The sequence below is a fragment of the Parasteatoda tepidariorum genome, chromosome 7 (assembly GCF_982258835.1).
Source record: "Parasteatoda tepidariorum strain Cologne lab strain chromosome 7, Ptep-v5.0, whole genome shotgun sequence".
NCBI lineage: Eukaryota > Metazoa > Arthropoda > Arachnida > Araneae > Theridiidae > Parasteatoda > Parasteatoda tepidariorum.
The window spans coordinates 101,572,742-101,597,473 of NC_141761.1; the positions used below are offsets into that span (position 1 = coordinate 101,572,742).

The 24,732-nt window shown below is 30.7% G+C and overlaps 1 long non-coding RNA gene across 1 annotated transcript in view; it reads left to right on the top strand.

Annotated features, from left to right (window-relative positions):
• Positions 1-4,795: 4,795 nt before the first annotated feature.
• Positions 4,796-24,732, top strand: part of LOC147807353 (uncharacterized) — a 37,392-nt gene continuing 17,455 nt past the window's right edge. The window contains exon 1 of the long non-coding RNA XR_015435777.1: positions 4,796-4,888. This is a non-coding gene — a long non-coding RNA (uncharacterized LOC147807353). The remainder of the gene's footprint in view (positions 4,889-24,732) is intronic.

A 24,732-nucleotide genomic window follows, 5' to 3' on the forward strand; every position in this document is an offset into this window, starting at 1 on the left:
TTCCACAACGAGTTGAGACCCATTGCAAAACAAGTTCCTTATGTAGTATTTGCAAAATATATAATAAGTCATATTTAATGTAAAATATAATGCAGTTTTGTTTTCTGTATGAAAATGCTACAGGGACATCGTTTTCATCATAGTTATTTAAACATAACTTGTTGGAACGAATTCACATTCAGTAATGCGGCCTTCTTACTATCAAATTTAATTCTTTGTCAAAGCAGGATTGGAACGCGAAATTTGATAGAGTTGCAACTAAATTTCGGTTTAACAGGTAATTAGCATAAGCCATTAAATATTTCCAAGAGATTATAGATTAATTTAAAGCTAAAATAAATTTAAAAAAATTATTTTCTGCTTTTCTGTTAATACTTGAAAAAAAATATGTTTATGGTTATTAATAAATTTTTTAAAATTTTTTTAAGCAATAATAGGAAGAACAGTAAACATATTTTATGTTATAACCGTCGTTGAACAGCAGACCAATATTTGGGTTTACGACTACTTATGTTCAACTCCGTAGCCTTGTACTTTTGTGCCCAATCCAGAAGACAAGGGAACTTCTGAATAAAATATTGGGAGGAATTCGCCTTCCATCGAGGACTTTTTGATGGAATTAAACACTACATGGAGAGGAAAACCACGAAAACCTCCCATGGTTAGCCTGACTACAAGGGGACTCTAACCCATGATCCACATAGCACTGAGGATATTTTACGCCAGCACTGTGGTCGGTGCAAGCCGGATACGGAATTCGTATCTACCAGCCATCCCTGGGATTTGAATCCAGTTACCTCATTGGAAGGCGAACGCTCTATCCCCTGTACCATCACGGCTCAACAGTAAATATAGAATACATCATACTAACCTTATATACACTAACCTTATTTTCGGTAAGTTAGTGACTCCACGCTTTGCTGAGGATTTTTCGCGCATATGATTTTAAGCGCAAATAAAGTTATCGTTGGAGTTACGGGAAACCAAAACTGTATGCAAATTTATGCACCCTCTATTAGTTCCTTATACTCGAAATGTAGTTATCAGGATTGAAGCTCTAAGATATCATGATAAAATTGAAACATTTACCTATTTTTCTATCTAATTTTAAACAATATTTTATTCCTAATTTTACCAAAATCATTACCAAAGCGCTTCCGTAAAAGTTACGGAGCTTTTATGTGTTCCAATAGAGCAAGAAACGTGATAAATCGTACCATATTCTGATAGTTTCGACATTACTTTTTTTCTGAATCTCGAAAAACTGATTTGTTTTATAAGCATCAAATTAACTTTTGAATTTTCGTTAACATGATTTTGAATATTAAAATACACAATAGATTACTTTTATTCTAGCAACATATAATATTGAATGATTGATTATTTTCACTGGTTAATTTTGCATAAAGTTTTAGTTCCGTTTCAAAAAAACAAAAAAAAAAATAATAACAACTTGTATCAGCTTTTCTGAATAGACATTATTTTAAAACTTTCATTTTCCTATGGGACTAAAGTGATGTTATCAGTTGTTACAGAGACAAAAGAAAAACAATACATTTTACACTTGTGGTAAGTTATATAATTAGTATAAATTGTGTAAATATTATATCTTTATATTTACATAAGGATTTAAACAATTTATACTTTTAGCTGCAGTTGAATTGGCTCATTGAACTGTAAGAGATTTGTGAGAAGATTTGTCTCTTGTTGCCCCTGTACTTATTTTATTTAAAAATAGTTTTAATCCGAAACCTCTAAATTACGTTTTCAAGTAATTTTAATCCAAAACTTCTATTTACATTTTAAAATAATTTCAATTCGAAGCTTCTAATTAAGTTTTAAACTAATTTTTTAATTTAATCACATAAATACACCTTTGTTTAATTCTACTAACTTAAATATACAAAACTCAAAAAATTAAGTAATTTCTACGATCAGCCGAACTTTTACCTTTTTTAAAAACTATCACAAAGAGTAACACATTCCTACTTTCGTTTTCACACTAAGTCTTTTATAGTGTCTTATCTTTAAAACATTCCCATCGCCCTCTTTTTATCACTATATACCTTTCCAGTGTGGTATAATTACATAGATAAGGTTTCACTTAAAATCCCTTTTCACATCACATGATGAGCTTTTCTCTCTCTTCCTTTTTTTTACATTATTCTGCTACCCAACCTTCCTTTTTTGAAACCGTAGTTCTCTTACAGAAGAGATAAATGGAATTAAGTAATCGATCTGTTTACGTTTTTCCATTAAATTCTCCTTTCTGTATATACAAATTATAAAAATAGAGAAGAGGTCGAATGCTTCCATAAAAAAAAAGTGTTTCATGGTGAAACGTTGAAGATAAAATTCGGAGGCCAGGTTGTTTTTGAGGCAATTTAGGAACAGTATTTAAAGAGGAAAAGCGTTTAAAATAACCTGGAATTTTGAAGAAATGATAATAAAACTCAAGTGAATGTCAGGTTGTCGAAAAGCATTTGCGTTGCTTTTAGATAAAAAATTACAACGAAAAATGCCATATTTGCGTTTTAGAACATTTCTTTTTCATACTAAAAATAGTAACATCAATTTAAGAGGACACTATACCACGGAAGAAAATTTTCGTCGAAAATTCTCTTTCTTCTTCATTACTAATTTGAAATTTAAAAGAAGGAAAAAGTAAGTTCATGCGTAGGGGAGAGTGGGGTCAATTGTAACATTTTTTACTTAACTATTTTTAACTAACAAAAAATCCAATATATTATTAGTATTAATTGACAGACGAGTAAAGTTGACTATCCTCTACTAGAAAAAAAATACCTTATTTTAAATGTTATTATATTGGTTATTAACAATTTTTGGCAGTCGTGTTCTTGTTACAATTGTGCCCACTTACGGGGTCAATTGTAACAGTTCATAAATTCAACTAAAACATAGTTAATTATACATACTATCATAGTTGTTTTTCATTGATCAAAATAGTAGTGATATTTTAGGAGTAAAAATAATAATGAGCAGAGATCTAAAGGGTTAAACTTTTAACTTTAAGGGGTTAAAAATTTTAATTTATGCTGTGAAAGGTGACAAATAAAATAGTGCACATGCAACATAATATAAATGATATAGGAAACTATTGGTGGTTCTTAAAGAGTTAAGTAATGGTTTGCAATCATAAGATTATTTATTTTCAGCTGTTACAATCGTCCCTTTACTTATTGTTACCATTGTCCCCAACACGCCATTTCAGCTTCATTTTTTAAAAACAATGCTAGTTAATTAACAAAACTAATCTTTTTTTTGAATTGTTAATTAAGGTGTCCACTTACATATTCGGTTAATAATTTTTATTTGTTTAAGCAAAATTAACTTGCTACAATATAATATTCTAATACCAAAAAAAGTACTTACATAGCGTGAAAATATCTTTTGGGATGTAACTCTTTCAAAAGTACATAAAAGTGGTTGCAGCAGGGGTGTACATGTAGATTTATTAAATACACCTTGTGCACCACCTAGGAACCAAATCTAAAACCCGACACTCGAAATTTTTGCTCTGTTACAATCGTACCCTGCTACAATTGACCCCTCTCTCCCCTACCTAAAATAAGTTTCGGTAGCAGAAAAAAAAATACTTGAAAATATTAAAATGCAAGCAAATTAATATAAGAGAATATCACCGTTGTGTAATCCTAAGTTATCTTCTCATTATTTCTTTTGTAAATTTTAAAATTTTCTTTTCAGTTTTTGAAACTTCGTGGCATACTCTAGGTTTTTTCTGCATTTTAAATTAGTAATGAAGGAGAAAGAGAATTTGCAAGGAAAAGTTTCTTCCACGGTATGGCGTCTTCTTAATGTCTGTTAAGAAAAGTTCTTATGAAAAGAAGAAATTTGCATAGGCAGAGTCTAGGAAGCAGTTTTGGAATGTTAACTTTAAAATTTTTTTATTTAATTTAAAATATTTATTTTGATATTCAAATATAATTCAATCATAGTTTGTTAATAGTTTGTTAATCGGAAATAATTTTAATTTATACAAGTTTTTGATTAGGAGATGTAAAGATTTCGAATTAACTTAATAGCATTTATAAAGTAATTTTCGGGAGAAAATTAAAATCCATGATTCGATCTTCATATTAGTCGTTTTTAATTTATGTCTGATGCTTGAAATTTATAACTTATGAAAATAAAGTGTCAATATTTATTTAATTAACATTTTCTACTGGGTAATTAGGATTATATTATACAATTACAGTTCTTGATGTGTAGGTACGTTTTCCGATCTGTTTAGATGTAGGTGTTTTTTGATGTATAAATATTTTGAGGAATTAAAAAAATTAGGAATTAAAAAATTGTTATCTAAGACGAATGTTAAAAAGAGTTTTATCATAGTTTAAAAATTTTAAAAATATGTAATCTCTAGTAGCTTGAAACTAATAGTACGCTATAGAGAAGCATAGAAAAGAAAACTCATTATCATTGTATACAAAATAGTTTAAAATAATTATCTAAATCATTCTATTAAAAATCAGCTCTAATTAAAAAAAACATTTTTTTTCTCGAAAAATGTTGTTAATACTTTGAATTACTTACTAAGTTTGAGTGATATTTTGGATGATTACACACACAAATATGGAGGAAAAGTTCGAAAAAGTAGCAGTTAAATATTCTCCCCGAACTCATAGTTGAGAAAACGTGTATAAAGTTTTTCATTGGTGTAGAAAAAATATAACACACGTGACCATCTGAAAAAAGAAACCTTTTATTTTGATAGTGACCTAATGTTACATTTGAATTAAGAAACATGTCATTATCGAATAGCGATCGAATGGGCTCGAAGAAATCGAATCGAGGAAGTGTGTTTCAGTTGCATAAAGGGTGTTAAAGAGATTGATAGAAGAACAAGGTAAGTAACATTTTTAGGGTTATTAATGAATCATAGAAAACAACACAAAATTGGTTGCATCAATATGAGGATGTTCAAAGTAGCGTAACTGTTTTTGCCTTCATTTTAATCTTAACATAACTAGTCCACATTAGTTATAGTATTCTTGCATGATTTTTATTTCAAATTAGGCAGTGGTGAATAAAATAAACCAAAGAATTATTATTCCCACCTAATTAATACTCTAATCGTATGGATATAACTTTTTTTTGCTATAAAAATGTCCCATACCTGGTACTTTCTCAAATATTCTCAATTGACGTAGATAAAACAAATTAAATTTTATATTTAATGTTATTTGTTACCCTTTTCATTGGATTTACATTATTTAAGCAAGCAAATATAGTTTTTTTTTGTAGTTCATCCTATTAGAATAAAGATATGTCATTTTAAAATTGACCCAAAATATTCAAATTGGACCTCATATTATAGTACCCGGTACTAGTGTACCCTAATAGAGGAAATAATTGCAGGCTTAATAGGGGGTACACAATGTAGCCCTACATGCTACTATGTATGTATATATACATAATAGTGTACTGCTTAGCGTTAAAATGAGGAAATTCGATGTCAATATTCTGTATTACGAAATGGCCCCATATGTCACCTTAGTATTGACCCATAATATTCAAATTGGACCACGTATTATATTACAGGGTACTAGTGTACCCTACCAGAGGAAATAATTATAGGCTTATTTAGCATGACTTAAAACTGCTTAATATTGGTACAGTTTTAATAATCACCTAATATATCAATATAATATTTCAAAACTATATTAGCACATTTGGTACTTATTACGTAATTATTACCGTCATTAGCATATATTAACAAAGCGTTATCTATGAATCGCGATTTTCCACTGTTTTGGTAAACGAATTTCCCATTAACAGTTTACCTATTAACTTCGCTTTTTGTCTCACAGCTTATTTTATTTCATTTCAATTAATACATATTATTAATATTAATTAAGTGTCAATAATAATATGACGATTTTTAACAGTTCTCCAAAACAAATCTTTTCTTCACTGCTTAATATTACATAAACTTTTTAGTTATTTTATTTCAATTAATACATATTACCAACATTAAATAAGGATCGTTCTCGTCAATGATAGTATGACGATTTCTTACGGCTCTTCTAGACAAATAAATATTTTACTCCTTTACTTTTGTTTTCTAGTAGACAGCTTGCATCTTTTATTTCAATATTATGCATACATTACATAATGTTGTTCGGTGAATTTATCTGACCTAGCTAATATAAAACAATTAAATATTTAAATACGTGCTATAAAGTATTTTTTGATCTAATAGAGCTATTAGCTAGCAATTATCACTGAAGTTACCTTTAAATTGAATCGTCTATAGTTAAATTTATAACAATGGCTAACGCTTAAACAATCAGAAAATTCTATTTTGTTTTTCGCTCATCCCACTCAAACGTTTCGTCGCAAATTGTTCTTATGCCAACACTGACCTTCCTCGTGCTTCAAACTATCTGTATGTCAAATTTCATTGATTTTGTTTGGATTGTTTAGGAGTCTATAAAGAATGTATTGAGACAAACTCACCTCCAGACTAGGACTTTTGATGGAATTAACCTGCATTTGCGTTACATAGAGAGGAAAACAACGAAAACCTCAAATGGTTATCCCAATGGATTTTTAACTTATGATTCGTCTGCCACTGAGGACATTTTACGTCTGCATTGTGGTCGGTGAGAGCCGAGAGCAGAAATCTTAACTAGCCACCACTGGGTTTTGAACCCCAGTCTCCTAAGGCAATGTTCTATCCTCTGTGCCATAGTGGCTCAACCGGAATTAATTAGACAATGTATCTAGTTTTTTACATGACAACTTCTTTGGTACTTAGAATTTAGTTATTTAACAGCTAGATGCCGCCACAGTAGTGCATAATTAAAATCAAAACAATTTTAGATATGAAGCTGATCGAGACTTATAAGAGAAATTTTAAACAGCATCAGAAATAACCAAATAGAATCGTTCGTGGGAAATTTAAGAAATGTTTTCACGCAATGCATATTTTACATAAGTTATATTTTCTTCACGTATCATTGATAATTCATGCTGCTTTATATTGTGTTTCAAAATATATTTTTATGCTTCCGAAATTTCTTATAGTATCACTTTACGAAAAAATTTCTAAAGTATTCCTTTACAGAAAATAACATAGTTTCTAGTAAAAAAGATGAAATGATACAGATAGAGCAATTTCGTCTTTATAGTCGCAAGTCACGAAATGTTTATGTCTTAACATTTCAAAAGGAGACGTATAAAAATATTTACGTTCATAGGAAAGAAACATGAAGTTTCTTTATTTGTTGAGTTGGGAGGGGGATAGTTTGGAATTTGATTCTTAGAACACATCGGAACGTGAATGCGTTGTTTCATTCCGACGAAGTATATCATAAGTCATACAAAATGGTGCTGTTAGGATTGTGCATTTGGTTGTAGTGCGAAAATATGAGATGGAGCTATTGCGCTGATTTAGAAATTTAAGAAAGACGTGACGTCAAAAAGAGGAGTTAGCAATTTAAATTTACGTGTAGAATTGAATTATTTGGTAGTATAAATAATCTATATGAAATATGGGTTTCTAACAACGCCCCTTTATATTATATTGACAACAGTGGTCCGCAAAAATAAATTTTTTTCGTAGTTTACTGCTAGTACTGTATTACAAATGTAGTTACGACAATTATTTGCTTTAGACCTAGTGAGTACACTTTTCTATTTATATTGAAAACAGTGGTCCGCAAAAATTACTTTTTTTCGTATTTTACTGCAAGTACTATATTACAAATGTAGTTACGAACAATGGTTTTCTTTAGACCTAGTGAGTACAAACTACTTTCAAAACGTAATCAGTATCTAGCTACTTTCAGTAGACAAACTTTGGTGGAGGATTTAAATGAAATTGCTGGTGGATTCGAAATTAGAAAATAGTTGAATTTTGAAAGAAACTATTGACAAAGGATTGTTTAGAGCAGTGGTCGGAAAAACTATGTTATTTTTGTAGTTACTACAACTACTTTGTTATAAATGTAGTTAATTGCAACTACAACTACTTTATTACAAATGTAGTTTACAGCTGCAACTACTTTTTTTAAATGTAGTAACTACTAACTACTTTGGAATTATAGTAACTACTTTACTACATTAAGGAGACGAATTTTGCTGAAGAACTTAATTTACACCTATGTTCAAAATGGTTTTGAGTAAGACATCGGTTTACATTAAATCTAAGGGAATAATTAAGAAATAATTATTCGTGTTTACCTGAGCCAGTTTGCTATTCCGAAACAGTTTTTTCGAATTTGTTCACTTAACTTTTAACTTCTTATGTTTTTATCGGCAGCGAATATTTAATTAAAGAAATTATGAAATACTTGCAATTTTTCAATTGTTTGAATGCTCTTTTATTTCCTCTAAGAAGTTAAGCACATTGAAAATACGCTCCCTTCCTTTTCAATAAAATCGTTTCGCGAGTCTGCATTCGCATGTGAAAGCGTGGCAAAAGTGATTAAGTAACTATTTTTCGTAATGGCTTGTTAAAATATTAGTTATACGTGATTTTAAATACGTAATTTCTGTTTGCCCTCAGCTATAGCTACAGGGTCATTTTCCTTTGCATCCATTGACGGAAAGGCAAAGGTTTGTTCCCATCAAATTCGAAAGTTTAGCTGCTTTAAAACAAGTTAATGAAAGTAGCTGCCATGAATCGCTACAAACAACTGTTGTTTTTTTGTCTCACTACTGGCTACACTTTTTTTTAAAAAAAGTAATAGTTGCTATTGGTTTATGAAATAGGTCGAGCGTTTCCCACAGAGAACAAAAGGAAAAATGTCTTGCTTTTAATTATATGCATACTTGAGCCAAAAATGGATTTAAGAACAGTATGTGGTCTTTAAAAGTGTGAAAAAGTATTTCGCTTAGAGTAATTAATTAGGATAGCGTAAAAAGATTAACAGAAGCTTTTTATGTTACATATATATAAATCTAATTAAAGAGCGCCTATTACGAATCATGCAGTAATTTTCATTGTTAAAATGACTCCGCATACACTTCTGATATTTTACCACCAAGACTTGGTCTAAGAGATCAATAAATTTTTTTTTATATAATTTTTAATTTGTTCATTTGTGTTTAACATGTGTAATTTTTACACTTCCGCATTTTTTCCATCAAAGTATTTTTAGATATGAACCATCAGAATAAAGTTATTTAAAAATAAAGTTAAAATATGCTATAAAAATAATCATAAAAATAAATTAAATAAGTCCGTTTAAATAAGTAAAATTAAATAAGTAAGCATAATAAGTATGATTATAAATAGTAAAAAATTAAATAAGCATTTCAGTCCCTCTTTTGTTTTGAAAAAAAAAAATAAAAAATGTTTATTTCTTCATCCATTAAATATAACTTTTTGATGGGTAATATAAATAGTTTTATGTTAAATTATAATTATGGCTGATTTATTTCGGAAAGTAGTGTATAAATATTTTTTCTTAGAAATCTAATTAAAGAGAATGCCGATTACGAAACACGTTGTAAACATCAGAAGGGTGTATTACCGTTAAGACATAATGGAAAATGTCATTTCAAAAACTTTTATCTAAATTTCAGTTTATACAGTTATGTTTGAATAAATAATTTCCGAAGCTTTATCATTTTATTCCCTCAAAATACATTTAGTTAAGAAGCCTAAAAATGCAATATTAAGTTTTGTTTTAAAATTCATTTTGTTCATTCAGTTTGTTCAGTTATAATTCATGTTAAATTCATTAAGTTATATTATTATAATTCATGTAATTCATTCAGTTTGTTCTGTCATGTATGAAATGAATGAATAATTTTTGAAGCTTTATTTTATTCTGTACTGTTACCTTTAAAACTTTGATTATGCTGCGATCAATAAATTAACTTCGGTAACAGTTACCCAGGTTCAACAAAGAAAATCAACAAAAGAATAACTTGAAACATTTAACAATTAGAACCAATTTTATTAAAACTCTAATTTTCCCGCAAAAACACATGCAATTAAAAATTTAAGGCTCAACATTCTATTACTTCAAATCCAGAAAAAACAATTAAGAATAAAAGGCATACTTATCTTAAAATCTACTAAAATCAATTAAAAATATAGATCCTAATACTCTCTGAATCCAGTAAACACAATTAAAAATAAAAGGCTTATCTCAAAATATATATCTTAAATACAGTAGCAACAATGAAAAGTCAGGGTAAATTATTCTTTTAAAACTGTACTAAAATCGAACTTGGAGTTTATAAATTCGAATCAAAATACGGACCAAATCTCTGGAACGCCCACTGGTATTGCCGCCAGACTCGTGGATCAGGTTAACATTCCATTCTCCGATAGACAGCACTCCAAGGGTCTGGTTCATTTCATCGACAATCACTTCATCGACAGGCCATTTCATCGACACCACTTCATCGACAGGCCATTTCATCGACTAGGTCATTTCGTCGACAGGCCATTTCGTCGACAGGGTCATTTCGTCGACAAGTCATTTCGTCGACAGGGTCATTTCGTCGACAGGGTCATTTCGTCGACAAGTCATTTCGTCGACAGGGTCATTTCGTCGACAGGGTCATTTCGTCGACAAGTCATTTCGTCGACAGGGTCATTTCGTCGACAGGGTCATTTCGTCGACAAGTCATTTCGTCGACAGGGTCATTTCGTCGACAAGTTATTTCGTCGACAGCGTCATTTCGTCGACAAGTCATTTCGTCGACAGGGTCTTTTCATTTACAGGGTCGTTTCGTCGACAAGGTCATTTCGTCGACAGGGTCATTTCGTTCGACAAGTCATTTCGATGACAGGGTCTTTTCATTTACAGGGTCATTTCGTCGACAGGGTCATTTCATCGACTAGGTCATTTCGTCGACAGGCCGTTTCCTCGACAGAGTTGTTTCGTCGACAGGCCATTTCGTCGACAGGGTCATTTCGTCGACAAGTCATTTCGTCGACAGGGTCATTTCTTCGACAGGGTCTTTTCATTTACAGGGTCATTTCAAGGGCAGGGTCTTTTCATTTACAGGGTCATTTCGTCGACAGGGCCATTTCGTCGACAGGGTCATTTCGTCGACAAGTCATTTGGTTGACAGGGTCATTTCGTCGACAGGCCATTTCATCGACACCACTTCATCGACAGGCCGTTTCCTCGACAGGGTTGTTTCGTCGACAGGCCATTTCGTCGACAGGGTCATTTCGTCGACAAGTCATTTCGTCGACAGGGTCATTTCGTCGACAAGTCATTTCGTCGACAAGTCATTTCGTCGACAGGGTCATTTCGTCGACAGGGTCATTTCGTCGACAGGTCATTTCGTCGACAGGGTCATTTCGTCGATAGGGTCATTTCTTCGACAGCTCATTTCGTCGACAGGGTCATTTCGTCGACAAGTCATTTCGTCGCCAAGTGATTTCGTCGACAAGTCATTTTGTCGACAGGGTCAGTTCGTCGACAGGGTCATTTCGTCGACAAGTGATTTCGTCGACAGGGTCATTTCGTCGACAGAGTCTTTTCATTTACAGGGTCATTTCGTCGACAAGTCATTTCGTCGACAGGGTCATTTCGGCGACAAGTGATTTCGTCGACAGGGTCATTTCGTCGACAGGGTCATTTCGTCGATAAGTCATTTCGCTGACAGGGTCTTTTCGTTGACAGGGTCATTTCGTCGACAGGGTCATTTCGTTGATAGTGTCATGCTTAATTCTGAAACTATTTTTGAGATTTATTCTAAATATTTCTATTATTAATTAGAAAAATGCACTTATTTAATTTTATACTAAAGTAAAATTCTTTATGGCGGTTTATTGTTCCAATTGCACTAAAAGAAGTTCGCTTTTTAAATTAATTAAGAGGTAGTTGAGAAGCGTTTAAACGGTTGATGTATCGAAATCTACATTTCTATATCTAAATCGTAATAGCTCGACACTTATTTTTAGGATAGGTAAGGATTGTCTTCAGAACATTACCAAGCATGATATCCGGACAGTGGTTACAGTTAATATAGTGTGACGTTAACAATCAAATTTTTTTTAATATTAAATCAAATTAATAAAAGATATTTTTAGAATTAAAAGTAATAAAAATATATTACAATGAAAATTTAGACACTATTTCAAGGAGAGGAAAGCTAAATCTATTGCTGTAAAAATGTTCAACATTTTTACATAAATTTTAACAAAAACATTGACATCAGTCGAATTCTCACAGAAATGAAAATAATCATAGACCTAATTATTATATCTGCATAAGTAGAAAAAAAATTCTAGGTTTTTTATGATGGAAAAGTAATTTCTTAATGTTCACTTTAATTGCAATTTTAAACTTTTTGCTCAGCATCTTTAACATTAGGACAGGAATATGCTTATTCGAACGATCAAACTGAGTCTTAGTTTCGTTACTACTATTAGAGATTTCGAAGAACAATAGGAACACAAACTTGATGTTTAGGTATTTACCGAGGCGGTTGTAGATTCCCACAATATTTAAAGTGCTACTCACCTTACCAAAATTGTTTAGAAGCACGGGCGTAACGTTGCAAGCCTGTTAGTGTTTGGTCTTCACAAAATATGTTTTTTCTATGAATAGTGAATTTAATAATAGTATTAATTATTCAATTCTAATCTAATACTATCAAATTATACTATTTTTGAATTATACTATTATTATAATTAAATAATAATAGTATAATTTAATAAGAATAATAATAGTAGTAAGTAAATGATGAATTAATTCATTTTTTATTTGCAGGATTTAAATTAGACACATTTTGCTCAAAAGAAAACTAACAAAAAGTCAAGCTTGGAATTTAAATGTAAGAATAAATAACTCATACTCTACAAAAAAGAAAAAAAAATCTTGCAATTAAAATTTGACCAATTTTTTACTAGTATAATTGCTGAAATTTTTAACTGATTTTCTACACAGGATGAAAACACAATTTTCAAACACACTCTGACCACTATTAGCACGACTTATCGCCAATCAAAATTTTGATTATTTTCTGCCTGAACAAGCCAGGAGACTCAAAACTAAAATGTAGAAAAAATGAAAATAAAAAATGCATATGTATTTAAAATATCAAGTTTGTTCAATAGACTACAAATGAGAAAAACAATTTATAAAAATTTTCATGCATAGCAAAAACCACAAGGGCAAAATTTCACAAAATATTCTATCAACGTTCAAAATTCCACTTTTTTCGTTTTGGTAACAAAAATTCACATTTCTTTATCAGGACACATATTAAACATGATATTTAAAAACATTTCCATTTACACTTTTTAAAGGACTTATTGCTCGCCTTTAAAATATATACTCTCCCTGCAAATGTTATTAATTTAAATAAATTTTTATTCTCTTGCAAATCGAAAAGAAAAACATTTTAATATTTGAGTAAAAAAACAAGTTTGCTAAACTTATTTTAATAATACATTAATGGGAATAAAATCAGATGCATATAGATAACTCTCCTCAATTATAAACTCAAAAGTCAATTTATTTGTTATATCGTAGTAAATTGCGTTTTTTCCCCAAATGTTTTAGATCATAAAAACCAATTAGACAGGTTTCCTCCCCTCCTCTGATTTAGAACCATTTTTTATATCATTTCGATTGCATCGCATACCGAGGATGTGGAGTCATTGTGAGTTTTTTTTTTTTTTTTTTACTTTAACGAAGTTTATTTTATAAGGTAAAAGAAGTTATAAATGTTTAGGGAACAGGATAAAATACATATTAAACGCCACAACGTTATAAATAATTAATTAAATAAGAAATAAAATAAGCTGGAAATGCGAGAACAAGATTTTTGTTTCAAATAATATTTCATTTAAATTTCACAAGAATTGTCAGAAACTTCCCTCTTCAGCAGAATAGCTTACAAAGACATGAGGAAGAGGATTAGAACAAAAAATTTATCAACATTATTTCCCAATATGTTTTCCAAGTTGGATTTTCATTTTATTTTTCCCCTCATGCATTTTTTCCCAAGATTTTTATAATACTAGGAAGTTTAGCCCGTTGCTCACTTCGCTCGCCAACCTTCGTAATAGCCACTCATACAACTTAGTTTGTTTTTTTTCCTATATCGATCTTTCTTTTAAAGAGAAAATATATAAATATTGAAATTTCATGTAAGAAAATTTTATTAATATGCCAATAGTAACAAAATTAACGATTACTTGCATATAAAAAAAAATCAACTGAGCTTGAAAAAAATAAATATCTAAACACAGGGAATATATAAATTTTTGATAAAACAAGAAGTAATCTTACTAGCTAACTATCTAAAAGGTTTGTGTTTTTTGGATTAAATTCTTTGTAAACATCACCATTGTTATCATTGCAAAAGTTAGTTCCTTTTCCTTCTCTTTTTTTTTTGGACAAGATTTTAAACTGTATTAATGCGTTTTACTCATTGCGGGGGAACGTTATATAAGTATAATTTTCTTTTTTATCGACAGAAAATTTTTGCAGCTGAAATGGCCTGTTAACGAAAAAACCTTGTCATTGAAATTATCTATCGACCACATGGTTTCATTATCTCACAGATTCATTTTATACCGTCTTTTTTTCCTTCCTAATTTCACCCGTTATTCACTCCCTACATCAAGAATCATTCACAATAGTTGTTGCAATTGCTTTTGCGATGATAATCTACAATAATGTACATTAAAAATTAATCTTAGAAACAAATGTGTTAAATATGATTAGAAAAAAATTGTGTAATATATAACTTAAATGTGTAAAATACAATTAATGTTTCGTTTTTGCAACGTGATATGAATAGAGGAGTAGGCAATTTTCAAATGAAATGCTTTTTTCCGGCAACTTCAACATACTATTAAGATTTTGCATCAGGCTAGGCTTAAAAATTTCATCAGAAATATACAAAAAAGTGCAAGGGGCATAACGTCTATTGTAAAAGAATCATAAGACTAGTTTCAAAATTACGCATGACTTTGCCTACAAAATAATCTTCTCTTAATATTGTCGACGAAATGACCCCTGTTGACAAAATGACCCTGTCGACAAAATGAACTTGTCGACAAAATGACCCTGTCGACAAAACTACCCTGTCGACGAAATGACTTGTCAACGAAATGACCCTGTCGACAAAATAACCCTGTCGACGAAATGATTTGTCGATGAAATGACCCTGTCGAGGAAACGATCATGTCGACGAAATGACTTGACGACGAAATGACCTGTTGACGAAACGGCCTGTCGACGAAATGATTAGTCGATGAAATGACCCTGTCGATGAAACGATCATGTTGATGAAATGACCCTGTCGACAAAATGACCCAGTCGAAGAAATGACCCTGCTGACAAAACTACCCTGTCGATATAATAACCTAGGTGAAGATACGACCCTGTCGATGAAATGACCCTGTCGACGAAATGACCCTGTCGACGAAATGACCCTGTCGATGAAATGAACCTGTCGACGAAATGACTTGTCGACGAAATGACCTTGTCGACGAAATGACCCTGTCAATGAAAAGACCCTGTCGACGAAATGACCCCGTCGACGAAATGATATGACGATGAAATGACCCTGTCGATGAAACGATCATATCGATGAAATGACCCTGTCGACAAAATGACCCTGTCGACGAAACGACTTGTCGACGAAATCACCCTGTAGATGAAATGACCTTGTCGATGAATTGACTTGTCGACGAAATGACCCTGTCGACGAAATCACTTGTCGATGAAATGACCCTGTTGATGAAATGACCCTGTCGACGAAATGACTTGTCGACGAAATGACTTGTCGACGAAGTGACCCTGTCGACGAAATGACCTTGTCGACGAAACGACTTGTCGACGAAATGACCCTGTCGACGAAATGACCCTGTCGACGAAATGACCCTGTCGACGAAATGACTTGTCGACGAAATGACCCTGTCGACGAAATGACTTGTCGACGAAATGACCCTGTCGACGAAATGACCCTGTCGACGAAATGACCCTGTCGACGAAATGACTTGTCGACGAAATGACCCTGTCGACGAAATGACCCTGTCGAGGAAACGGCCTGTCGACGAAATGACCTAGTCGATGAAACGGCCTGTCGATGAAGTGGTGTCGATGAAATGGTGTGTCGATGAAGTGATTGTCGATGAAATGAATGCGACCCCACTCCAACACTTCGAGCTTCTTTGGGCTTCCTTCTAGTAAGGCAGTTATCACTTACGGAAAGACAGCATTGAGACGCTCTGTATAAGAAAACAGATACGCACATAGCGGCTCCGGAACTCAGCTCCTCACTTTCAATTCTCAACTTAGCGGCTTCGGCTTAACTTTGCTCAAGATTCCCGCTCATTCACTCAGGGGCTCCAACCTAGTCCATTCATTCAGCGACTCTGGCTTTATTAGCGGTTCCGTCTTAGACCATCTTCTTCAGCGACTCCGGCTTTAATTCATCATCCTCTCAGTCTTAGTCCATCCTCCCTCAGTCACTCTTCACAACCTTTTTCTCTTGTAAGGAAGGCTGAAGAATCTTGACCTATTTTCCTCCCACGAGCCGCAACGCAACCAGTGAACGTCAGAACAAAAATAAAGTTCCCTTATAAAAACAGTCACAAATTAAATAATGCCTCATAAAAGTGATAAGACAATACTAATTAAATATAAATAAACTTAAATACACATAATTCAACCCAAAAATCCCAGTTTAGAAGGATAATTAAAATTTCTAATAAATATCACTATTGTGATTGAATTTCAAATTTATAATGGTGGTGCCACCTGGAGGCAAATCATGTTATACACCATAAACGCTCACAAGAATTAACCAGTGCAGCCATCTATTGATGAAACAAGCGAACTATTTCCGCTGAAATAGTAACCCATCTTTAAAAGTATTGATCCAAAAAAACAAAAAAAAGTAAAATAAATTTCTATCTATTACAATTCCTTCAAAATATTTTCAGTTATGAAGCTTAAAAATGCAACATTAAGAAGTTTTTTTTAAAAATTCATTTTAACGTATGCTATTAAAATAATTGTTTTAAAAATGACATAATTTTATGAACTTTTCTCCCATCATTTGTATAAGTCAGAAAGATCAACCCAGTATCCGAAGAAATGAATTCTAAAGAAATTACCATACGGTTATGAAATTTCTGGCAAAATAAAACATAATTCTAGTTAATATAACCAAATTATAAGGTATTTAATTCATTCATTTGGTAACTATATCCATTCATATGATAACGGTATACTGGGAATTTTGATTTTCAAAATTATAATTAATAAAATAATTAAATTAAAATAGTTCAAAATTATAGTCAATAATAATTTCAAAATAAAAATGCAAAACTGAAAAGTAAACTAAAACGAAGTAATGGTTTTCATGCCATACTCTAATATATCATAATAAAAATACTAAATTACTCATATTATAAAGCCATATTTCATTAGCCAAGTTTTACCAAAATCACTACCAAAGTGCTTCGGTCAAAATTTGGTCAATCCAAGGAACCTGGAACACAGTAAATTGTAACATACAGTCGAACCTCGCTAACTCGAGCCTCGATTTCACGAATTTTTCGATATTTCGAAGAAAAAAAATTCCCTTCAAATTTCCTATACACTCAATGTTAAAAAAAAATTGATTTAACGATTTTTTTTTCTAATCCCGCGATAGTTTGAATTTTTTTCCATAAATAGTGCAGATTTTTTTTCTAAAATTAAAAAAATATTCTAAAAAAAAATTTAAAAAAATTTAGAAATGGCTGACAAGGCATGGAATGATGTGCCTTCCTCTACGATAATGAATGGCTTCAAGAAGTCTGGATTCATTAAAGATCACAAAAGTAGTCAAACAATCAATATCGTTAATTCTGCTGATAACTACACCGAAAATGCTTGGAACAGATTGACCGGACTAATGAAATTTCATGACTTTGTAAACGTAGATGATGCAGTAACAGTGTGTGGTCAGTGGGTTGACAATGATATCATCGCTCAAACGAAAGCTTCTTGTGAACTATCAGAAAAAGAGAATGAGGAAATCGAAGATTTACAGCCCAATGTTACTAACAAACAAGCACTTTCTGGAGTGGACACTGTAAGGAGATTTATTGAGAGGCAGCCGAATATGTCAGAAGAGACATTTAAAGGTACAGTTCACTTAGAAAGTGTTATAGACGAACTTTCTTACACTTCTCTAAAGCAAACAACAATTGAATCTTTTTTTAAATGAAAGTGAAAAAAATGTTTTTAGAATAAATATGGAATAATAAATAAGGTATGTAAAGAGCATTTTTCTTTATTCTACCATCGATAACATGCGAATTTCGATAATTCGAATTTTCGATGCCTCGAATTTTTTCTCCTCTCCCTTCAAGTTCGAGATAACGAGGTTTGACTGTATTTCGGCAGTTTCAACCATGTTCTTTTCCTCAGTGTTTAACTAAATGGAAATATATCAATACAGTTACAGTTACATAATAAAACAATACATTTCTAAATTAAATTTTAAATTTAGGAAGAGTACATACTACTTCGTGCATAATGTGAAATAAAATTCCATGTACGATAACAGTCACAAATTACGTAACAACTTTTCATAAGTTTTTATTTCATATATACAAAATAATTTTCTACATGCTTTAATTTCGTTTTTCCTAAAAATAAATCACTGGAAAAGAATGGAAACCTTATAAAAACGTAAAAACCTGTTACTTAATTATAAACACTAATTATATTCTTGTTTTAACCTGCCATTAACACAACCTCGAACAATTTCAATCTAAAAGTTTATAAGCGAGAAAAAAGTAGTTTTAAAATTATTTTTATTTCCTTAAAATAATGGATAAACGAAGACGCTAACGAAATTCTTTCAAGAACTTTTCCTTTTGTGATACAAAATGGCTATGAATTTTAAATTATCTTCACTCTCTCGAAAGTTCTGAACAACGCATGTTTGAAGTTAAATTATATTTATTTTGCTTGACTGCTTACTTTCGAACTATTCAGAACAAAAGTTAAGCAAAGGAGTTGTTATTTTTAAAAAGGAGGTGTAAGTAGGCAACTTCTCCATAGTTTTCTGAAATAGTTTGGAGATAGTTTACATTTAACTATTACGAAAATATTTCGTTATTTTAAACTTATGCCTGTATGCTTTTGGTTTTTTTTACTATCTTTTTTTCACATGAAGACAATGCTGATATATATTTTTACATTATTCTGAATCAAATCTAAAATGCAAAACTACGTGTATGAAAATTGACTTGGGGGGTATTTTTTAGAAAAATAAATAGTAATAGTTAGAAATTTATTGTTTTTGAAAAAAAATGAAGTTGTAGAAAAATATATTTAAAAAAATTTGAAAAAGTAATTATCTGTGTAAATTTATTATGTATGAAAAATATGAAGAGTAGAAGTATTTTTTTTTAAAAAATAATTTTAACCATTGCTTAAAAGAGGTTCATACATTTCCCTATGCCATAAAAAATAGTCGGGCAATATCTCTCGGAATTCTGCGTTGAACATTCCAAACCGATACATGAACGAACACTTCATATCAAGCTGGCACCAAATCAAGTTTTCATAGACATTTTAAAAGTTGTAGGTAAACCTAAACAACAATAATGGATAATGTTTACATCAAGCTCACACCATGTAGGATTTTCGCTTCCGAAAACTCCTATTTTGGTGCATCAACCGTCTCGCCAGTCCGTAAAATGGTGACTGTTGCATGCTAAATCTTTTGGGGTCACAAAGTCCTCCAAAATCCCATGACAAATCAATACCTCTGCACTGAATTGGAGATTAATCGTTCTCTGGTTAAGGGTAAAATTACGATCTGTGGATGAATAAAAGGAGTGTGAATGAGTCTGACTCAAATAACGGGTTTTGACGTATGTGTGTGGCTAAATCATATTTCTAGCCATAGATGGCGCCACTGTAAAACAAGAAGAACACCATATGCCTTAGAAATTCGGCTGAATTCAAGCAGTATTGCTGATATTGACAAATGGCCAGATACGGAGCCGTGATGGCTCAAGGGATAGAGCTTTCGCCTTCCAATGAGGTGAACCGGGGTTCGATCCCGGCGATGACTGGTCGATACGAATTCCGAAACAGGCTTGCAGCGACCACAGCGCTGACGTGAAATATCCTCAGTGGTAGACGGATCATGGATTAGAATCCCCTTGCCGTCAGCTAACCAAAGGAGGCTTTCGTTATTTTTCTCTCCATGAAACGCAAATGCAGGTTAATTCCTTCAAAAAATCCTCCACGAAGGAAAATTTTTCTCAATATTTGATCCACGAGTTTCCTTGTCTTCTGGAGTGAGTTGAGAATTACAAGGCTACGGAGTTGAACATTAATAATCGTAAACCAAAAAAATTAGGTCTGCTGCTCAATGCAAATACAAAATAAATTAATAAAAGTGGCATCTGTAACAACAACAGTACTTTCCGCCATTTTTGGCTATGAGATAGACCAAAGTTATTTACATTGTATAATAAAGGTGACAATGCAACGGATGTTTTTATAAGATGCAACAGATAAACGTAGAAACAAATAACCCTTCACTACAAAAATATTTTCTGCTAAACCAAGATATATTTCGGATATATTTCGTTGGAAAAATTAAATTTTTTACGTAACAAATAGATATTTTCTACAAAAAAATAGTTACTTTTCACTAAAAAATCTAAATTTTTTTAATACAAATCTAATGTTTTTATACAAGAAAATTTTATGTTTTTCACTTTAAAAGATAGAAAAGAATTATTACGTAATTTTAATTTTCCATATTAGTAGGTGACAAATATGCTTGCGATATTTTCAAACTTATATTGTAAAATAATTTAAATATGACTTTTTTTTTAAGAATATGAAAAAGTAAGCTGGAATTTTCATCACATAGTAAAATAATGGCAAAATAATATATATATATATATAAATCTTATGGTGCTCAATCAAAAATATAATTTAAAATTGAATAATGTGTAATTTAATAACTTTATAGCAAAAAGAAGTTGAGAATTAGTTGAATGCACAAAAGCTATAATTTACAAATAAAAATACAACTAGAGTTTCATGAAAAAAAATTCTAAATATGCAATAGCTAAACATAATATTAATGTTTTCTCATCATTCTAAATATTAATGTTTTATTCCATTGCATTTTAGAACTGATCATCCTGCAGAAGACTCATAATTACTAATTATTTTAGTTTTGAAATGATAATTGTTAAATAATAAAAAAGTATTTGAAAATAATCATTACAAATTAGAACATATTAATAAATCTAAATAAAATAATTGTAAGAAAATAGATAATAACAGTTGTGCAAAAAGTTATTTAACAGGGAACTTTTTATAAAGTTCTTAAATTATAAAATGGTATAGCTAATAATTGTAATAATATATAAAACAAAAATTGATAATATCATTTAACGTAATAAGCCAGGGAATAAAATTTCTAAATAATAAAATAGTAGTTATTAATAATTATTCTAAATTGCACAATTTTAATAAATCTAAATAAAGTAATAATAAGTTATCAATGCTGTTAAAAACTTATTTAACAGTGAACTCTTTAAAAAGTTCTTAAATTAATTAAAGGATATAGGTAATAATTATCATAAAATATAAATTTGAAATTGATGTAAATAATTTTTAAAAATAAAACTGGCATTAAAAGCTCTAAATAATTAAATAGTAGTCTGTATAATAAACAAACAACGCTTAGTAAAACAAACAATAATAATTGTAAAGAAATTTATTAATAGAAAACTCTTTAAGAGGTTATTGAAGGATATAACCATTAATTGCTATAAAATATGAAACTATGTGATATTAATAATTTTGAAAAATAAAACTGGCAATAAAAGTACCAAATAAAATAAATAGTTGTCCGTACAATAAAACAGAAAATGTATAGTAAAACAAACAGCGATAATTGTGAAAGAAGTTATTTAACAGAAAACTCTTTAAAAAGTTATTAAACTTTTCCCCCTCCCTTGAGTACCAGAATACTTTTCCGATCATTTTCAGCTCTCCAGTTGCATTTCCCAATTGGCAACTCTTTTCTCTAATGGCCAAAACTAAAGTTTTTTTCCCCAATACTTCGAAACTTTTAAAAAAAAATAATAAAAAAACCTAAATATGACAAATTTTTTTTGACTGGTTAGAAATAATGATGTATCAAACAATATTTTATAGATTTTTCTTAAATTGCCATATAAAATAAAAATGTATGTTACTTTTTCATTCTATATATAGTGGCTTAAGACATTAAGAGAATATGCAAACTTGGTCGATTATCTATAGGACTACTGGACAAATTGTAATGAAATTTGATATGTACATACACACACTGTTACACTACAAAGCAAAAAGTAATTCAAGAAATGTAATACACACCCATGATCGTGCGTAACACTCGTTGGAGAAAGAAGGTATGAAACAGTGGTTGCAGAATAAACAAAAAGAAAAGTAGGTTAATATATGGTCCCCTCTTGCAGATATACAGGCCTTGCAGTGTTATTTCATACTTGAAATAAGAATGTTTATCATTTCATGTGGCAATCGGCAATTTCCTGTGGCAATAGTTCTAAAGATAATCGACCAAGTCTACAAATTCTCTTAATTCCTTACATCACGTGTAGTTTGCATAAGCACCCGGTTTCGCCACACCAGGTATCGATGATTTGACTTTTTCTTCAAAAAAATCATTTATGAAAAAAGCAGTGCGTCTATGATTTTCCAATATTTTTAACTACTAAACTACGGAATCTTGGTTAAATCTAACAGTTTTAGGATCGAACTTATTAGTTAGAGCAGACCCCACACCCACGCATACTATCTGTTAACTTTCTTTTATGATGGCGGCCGCAAGAAGTAATTTTCGCTATAGAACGAATTCGTCATTTTTAAGTCAGCATGTTTCATAATCAATCTTGACAACTTTAACATTAATCCAAACACTTGTAATAATATATTTATAATAGTATATTAATATTAGTATAATAGAATAATAATATTATACTATAACTATCATAGTATTTTAATATATTATATTTTCTGAAATGATATCAAAACATTTCTTTGTAATAAAAATCAAAAACTGCAGAAAGATTAAATTTTTTTTTGTGTGGGAAATATAGCCCTTCCTCTAGACTGACAATTAAGTATGAAAAACAAAGCTGTGCAATGCAGCTATTTCGGTTCGATTTCGATTTGTTGAAGGGAATGCTCAGAATGTATGTTTGTGAACAGGAAAAAGGCAATGCAAAATTTTCTTGTGACTTGGAATGTATTCATGCGCAAGTCAGATAATGTTACAGGAAGGTGACGTTTGGAACAATTCCCGATTAGATCTGTTTGAAATAAAACTAAAACGTCTAGGATAGATCATTATCCTGATAGAGATTTTAAAACTTTCATAAAGATCCAAAGCCAAGGGAATAATCTCATTCATTATGCATTCATAAATTAATGCGTGTTATGGGAAAGTAGTTTGTTCGTTAAGCAGTGCTACAAAGATCCATACGTTAAGCATGTGCTACAAAGAATATTTGGATATTAGATGAAAACTCAGTAATAGAGAAAATTGTGAAAACAGCTGGTTTCTTCAAAATATATTCAATTTTGAATAAAATTTATCGGAGAGGAAAAGGATGCATTTATATATTTATGAAATGTAAGTTTAAGAATTTTGTAAATCAACAAATATTATTAGATTGATATTTCATATTTAAAAGTTGTGTTTGGAAGTTAGGTTTATATGTTACAATAAAAGTCTGGTAAACCTCAAGTTAGGTCACATCTGGTAAAGAGTTCTACCGGTAAAGCTTTGGATTAACCAAAATGTCTAGTAATTCCCAGGTTTTATTGCGAAGTCTTGGTAAAATGTTAAAACTGAATTATATTTCAGCATACTTCGAACTTAGATTAAGCCACTTTGATAAATACGAGGTTATACCGATAAAACTTAGGATTTACCAAATGTCGGGTTTTTACAGTGATATTTGAAAGAAAGAAAACTTCTCAAAACGCGAACAATTACAATAAAAGCTTTAAACTTTCTTTAAAAAATAATGTAGAAATATTACATTTTCTGTATTGAATACTTTTTTTGTACAGGATTATTCTTTTTTTATTTTCTAATTTTATTATAAGAAAAGAACTTTAAAAGTTTATAAAGAATTCTCAAACAGAGACATCAAGAAATTCAAGTTTTTTTTCCCGTAGATAATGTGATTACCTAACTTTTAATATTAACATAACGAGCCTTTTGTATATAGTTTCGGCAGAAACGTTCGAAACAAAATTCTTTTCAGGAGAAAAAGTTTTATAGTCGAAGATTCGAATATTCTATAAAATTCACTACTCTATATTGATTGTCCTAATTATTCCAAATCTTCATACTGCGGAAAATTTACAGCAGATTGTTTTGCGTAATATAGTTGTCAGAAAAAAAATTATATTTTAAAAAGTTCAGGGTGGAGCTATCAGTAAGTAATTATCTCTGACTAATGGTAAACTGCTAAATGCTTTCTACTACACTATAGTATACTTCTTCCGTTTCTTTGTTTTGGTTTTTATATTTACCGCTCTTAACTTACTTCTATTACTGTAAGAAGATGTATTGCCGTCTTACAAATGATTCAAAATTATATTTATGCAATTTTAAATTGAATTTAAATAAGCTAGATTAAAAACATGAATTTAGTCAAAATTTCATAAATGAAAATTATTGAAAAATGATTTCTAA